Here is a 6000-nt window from a genome sequence, read left to right as displayed (position 1 = left end):
CATATTCCAAAATGCAGATTGTATTAGTTCAAGTTATGAATCCTACATAAATAAATATTTATTTAAGCTGCCACATAATCCAAAATGCAGATTGTATTAGTTAAAGTTAGGAATCCTACATAAATAAGTATTTATTTAAGTTGCTGCATATTCCAAAATGCTGATTGTATTAGATAAAGTTAGGAATCATACATAAATAAATATTTTTGATTAAATATTTTTGATAAAACACAAGACTTGTTTATTTTTTATCACATCAGCAATAAAACAGGCAAGTTTTTTTTTAATATCAAAAAATACTTTTTACAAGTAATAAATATTTTAAAAACATTTTCTTTTCAACAACTCCATCCGACATTTCCAGAGGTTACACATTCAATGCAGATATTCATTTCCAGATTTACACAGAATCCCTTATTTGGAGTCTCTCTCTCTTACCTGTTCTTGTAGCTGTGATAGCTGCACCTTTCTCAGCTTAGCCCCTAGTCTAGTAGACACTCCAGCCGTTCCCATGAGGATCTAGCACCAAGCTTGTGATCACCATCTCTTTTATCTGCCCCCTCCAACCTGAGGGACGAAACAGACATAACAGGCATCTCCCTGAACCAATAATACAAAGGACAGCTCAATGCACTGTGCTGCAAAACCCCAATAGGAACGATGCACTCAGAGTCAGTTTGCAAAATCATTCTGGGACAAGGTATCAATTTGAAGGAACATGGGGAACACCTGGACCATTTGCCATCCTGCAGATCACCCTGAGCCCAGACTGGCAGGCACCATTCAAAGGGAAAGCCTGTGTAGTTCTGCAGACAAGGGCTGAGCAATACTGACAAATCTCTGATTCCCTATATTTATTTAAGTTGCTGCATATTCCAAAATGCAGATTGTATTAGTTAAAGTTATGAATCCTACATAAATAAATATTTTTGATAAAGCACTCAGTCAGTTTGCAAAATCATTCTGCAAGGTATCAATTTGAAGGAACACCGTGACCATTTGCCATCCTGCAGATCACCCTGAGCCCAGACTGGCAGGTGTTTAAGTTGCCACATATTCCAAAATGAAGATTCTCTTAGATAAAGTTATGAATCCAACATAAATAAGTATATAATAAATATTTTAAAAACATTTTATTTTCAAAAACTCCATCCGACATTCCAAAATGCAGATTGTATTAGTTCAAGTTATGAATCCTACATAAATAAGTATTTATTCCCACATATTCCAAAATGCAGATTGTATTAGATAAAGTTATGAATCCTACATAAATAAATATTTATTTAAGTTCCCACATATTCCAAAATGCAGATTCTCTTAGATAAAGTTATCAATCCTACATAAATAAGTATTTATTTAAGTTCCCACATATTAAAAAAAAGGAAATTGTATTAGTTAAAGTTAGGAATCCTACATACATAAATCTTTATTTAAGTTGCTGCATATTCCAAAATTCAGATTGTATTAGTTCAAGTTAGGAATCCTACATAAATAAATATTTATTTAAGTTCCCACATATTCCAAAATGCAGATTGTGTTAGTTAAAGTTAGGAATCCTACATAAATAAATATTTATTTAAGTTGCTGCATATTCCAAAATGCAGATTGTATTAGTTCAAGTTAGGAATCCTACATAAATAAATATTTATTTAAGTTGCTGCATATTCCAAAATGTAGATTGTATTAGATAAAGTTATGAATCCTACATAAATAAATATGTATTTAAGTCGCTGCATATTCCAAAATGCAGACTGTATTAGTTCAAGTTAGGAATCCTACATAAATAAATATTTTTGATAAAATATTTTTGATAAAGCACAAGACTTGTTTATTCTTTATCCCATCAGCAATAAAACAGGCAAGATTTTAAAAATATATCAAAAAAAACTTTGTTCAAATAATAAATATTTTTAAAACATTTTCTTCTCAACAACTCCATCCGACATTCCAAAATGCAGATTGTATTAGTTCAAGTTATGAATCCTACATAAATAAGTATTTATTTAAGTTCCCACATATTCCAAAATGCAGATTCTCTTAGATAAAGTTATGAATCCTACATAAATAAGTATTTATTTAAGTTCCCACATATTAAAAAAAGGAAATTGTATTAGTTAAAGTTAGGAATCCTACATAAATAAATCTTTATTTAAGTTGCTGCATATTCCAAAATATAAAAAAAAACATTTTTCAAATAATAAATATTTTAAAAACATTTTATTTTCAAAAACTCCATCCGACATTCCAAAATGCAGATTGTATTAGTTCAAGTTATGAATCCTACATAAATAAGTATTTATTCCCACAGATTCCAAAATGCAGATTGTATTAGATAAAGTTATGAATCCTACATAAATAAATATTTATTTAAGTTCCCACATATTCCAAAATGCAGATTGTATTAGTTAAAGTTAGGAATCCTACATAAATAAATCTTTATTTAAGTTGCTGCATATTCCAGCTCTCTCTTGAAATCATCCAACAAACTGGCCTCCACTGCCTTCTGAGGCAGAGAATTCCACACCTTCACCACTCTCTGACTGAAAAAGTTCTTCCTCATCTCCGTTCTAAATGGCCGACCCCTTATTCTTAAAATGTGGCCCCTTGTTCTGGACACTACATTGCACGGAACTAAGTGAACTATTTAAAACTATTTATAAATTAAAGCTCGTAGCTTTTTGAGTTTGTTTGTGCTCTCTCTCTCTCTCTCTCTCTCTCTCTCTCTCTCTCTCCCTCTCTCCCTCTCTCCCTCGAGAGAGATAGAGAGAGACAGAGAGAGAGAGAGAGAGAGAGAGAGAAAAAGAAAGAAAGAAAGAAAGAAAGAAAAGGGGGAGAAAGAGGAGGGAGAGAGAGAGTGTCACGCACGCACAAACAAACTCAAAACATTTATGTAGGTTTAGTTGTGATTTATTGACTTCTGTCGTTTGAATGTAGCACGTCCCTGCTCAACATTTATATTCAGTTCCGCACCATGGAGATAAAGAATGTAGATACAAGGGACAGGAGATGTTGGTTTACATTGAACACACAGCAGGTCACGAGAGATTCATGGAATCTACAAACCGAATTAACCATTCCACATCGACGTAAACTTTATTACTGCAGGTCCGTGACTATTAACATACACAGCGGTGGGACAATTGCTGTCTGTCATCTATATCAACGAATTGATTCAGATGGTGCAAGGAATGATTACTAACTTTACAAATAAAATTTAAGGCAGGTGGGATGGTAGATTGCCAAGATGCATATTAAGAATGACGTTGGGATTTTGATCAGCTGGGGAAGTGGGCGGTGTAATAGCGTGCGGCATTTAGTTTGGATATCTGTGAAGTTTGGGCACGGTGTCTTTCATTTGTTATGGTATTAAGTGCAGATGTTGGGGCGTTATATCACAGTTTACAAGGCGTTGGTGAGGCCACGCTTGTTTGCAGTTCCCTTGCCGTCCACTTGATGTCGCCATTACTCTACATGATTACAATCGAGCCACCCAGATAGATGGAGAGAAACTGAGGGAGAGGTGCAGTGAGAGTGAGGGGAGGGAGGGGTAAGGGGTGAAAGGTTGACAGAGACAGAGGCGCAGAGAGAGAGAGAGAGAGAATAGAGAGGGTAGGAGAGAGAGTCACAGTTCAAAGAGAGGACCGCAGTAAGGATGGAGGGAGAGAAAGGATGGAGGGAGAGAGAAAGGGAGGAGGGAAAGAGAAAGGGAGGAGGGAGAGAGAAAGGGAGGAGGGAGAGAGAAATGGAGGAGGGAGAGAGAAATGGAGGAGGGAGAGAGAAAGGGAGGAGGGAGAGAGAAATGGAGGAGGGAGAGAGAAAGGGAGGAGGGAGAGAGAAAGGGAGGAGGGAGGTGCCGCATCATTCGCTGTTTTATTTGGTTTGAGGACCATTCTGAAGCCACAATGTTTCTGTTCTCTGAATGTCGTGAGTCTTTGGGTCGTTCCTGCTCAGAGGTGACGAAGGCAGGGAATGTTATTGTCCCGGCGCAAAATCAGACCCACTGAAGGCAAGCAAGGTGTGAATGGTTACCGGCCTCGCCGGGAGTGTGGGGGGTGAGGTTGCAGTCAGTTAAGCCGCGATCACATTGAGTGGTCAAGCGGAGTGGAGGGGCCACTTTAGTGCGAGGTGATCTGTTGAACCAAATCATCAACGTGTGGACGAACGTCGCCCAGTCCACCTTCAAACTGGGCACCAGAAGCCCTGAGAGGGTCCCTGGAATTTGGGATTGCCTTAGTGAGTGAAGCGGATTGAAGGAAATCAGACAAACAACATGAGGCGGAGAGTTGGAGCTGATGGAGTTTGAAACAATATCCCCTTTGCTGGAATAATGCCGCTCCCAATTTCCATCCCTCAGTATCGCCACAATTCCCAGTCACCACAATTCCCACACAAGAGATTAGTGTTCAAAATTAGAACACATGGAATTGGGGATACAGTGTGTACATGGATAGAGAACTGGTTGGCAGACAGGAAGCAAAGTGTACAAATAAATGGGTACTTTTCAGAATGGCAGGCAGTGACTAGTGGGGTGCCGCAGGGCTCAGTGCTGCGACCCCAGTTATTTACAATATATATTAACATTTAGATGTGGCAATTAAATATAACATCTCTAAGTTTGCCGATGACACAAAGTTTGGTGGGACTGTGAGTTGCGAGGAGGATGCTATCAGGCTGCAGGGTTACTTGAACAGGTTGGGTGAGTGGGCAGATGCATGACAGATGCAGTATAATTTCATAAATGTGAGGTTATCCACTTTGGTGGCAAGAACAGGAAGGCAGATTGTTATCTGAATGGTGTCAGATTAGGAGAAGGGGAAGTGCAACGAGACCTGGGTGTGCTTGTACATCAGTCACTGAAAATAAGCATGCAGGTACAGCAGGCAGTGATGAAAGGCAATGGTATGTTGGCCTTCATTGCGAGAGGATTTGAATTTAGGAGCAAGGAGTTAAGACTGTAGTTGTACAGGGCCCTGTATCGACCTTTATCCACCTATCACTCTCCAGGTTTTGTCCTGCCCCTCCTCTCTTCCAACCTCAACCCCCCCCCACTCCTTTCAGTGTGAAGATGGGTCCCGACCCGAAACGTCACCTATCCATGTTCTCCACAGATGCTGCCTGACTCGCTGAGTTACTCCAGCACTCTGTGAAACGTCACCTGTCCATGTTCTCCACAGATGCTGCCTGACCCGCTGAGTTACTCCAGCACTCTGTGAAACGTCACCTATCCATGTTCTCCACAGACTCGAAGGGCCGAGTGGCCTACTCCTGCAACTTATTTTCTATGTTTCTATGTACGTTCTCCTTGTGACCGCGTGGCATTTCTCCGGGTGCTCCGCCCCCCCCCCCCCACACACACCCCAGAGACGTGTGGATTAATCGCCCACCTGTAAATGTCCCCCCATGTCACCTATCCATGTTCTCCACAGATGCTGCCTGACCCGCTGAGTTACTCCAGCACTCTGTGAAACGTCACCTATCCATGTTCTCCACAGATGCCGCCTGACCCGCTGAGTTACTCCAGCACTCTGTGAAACGTCACCTATCCATGTTCTCCACAGATGCCGCCTGACCCGCTGAGTTACTCCAGCACTCTGTGTGTCTTTTTCCTTTTGTAAAACCAGTATCCACGGATCCTTGTCTGCTGTTTGAAGAGATCTCTGTACCGTGACGCGGAGACGCGGAGAGAACTCAAACACGGGTTATTTTTTAAAGACTTTATTAAATGTCAAGTTAAAGGTGAAGAGTTACAAACGTGAGCGGAGCCACAGCGGGTGATGTGCGTGCCAGCGGGTCGCAGACTGGAGCCTGCGATGTTGTAATGAGGTGTTGCATTTTGTGACGTCGAACAAGGGCAGGACCCACACAGTGAACGGTAGTCCTCTGGGGAGTGTTGTAGAGCAGAGGGATCTAGGAGTTGAGGGGCATGGCTCCTTGAAGGTCGAATCGCAGGTAGATAAGGCGGTCAAAAAGGCTTTTGGCACATTGGCCTTCATCAGTCAG

The sequence above is a fragment of the Rhinoraja longicauda genome, chromosome 19 (genome assembly GCF_053455715.1).
Source record: "Rhinoraja longicauda isolate Sanriku21f chromosome 19, sRhiLon1.1, whole genome shotgun sequence".
Taxonomy (NCBI): Eukaryota; Metazoa; Chordata; class Chondrichthyes; order Rajiformes; family Arhynchobatidae; genus Rhinoraja; species Rhinoraja longicauda.
The sequence above is the reverse complement of the archived record's forward strand: the minus strand, read 5'-3'. Positions refer to the sequence as shown.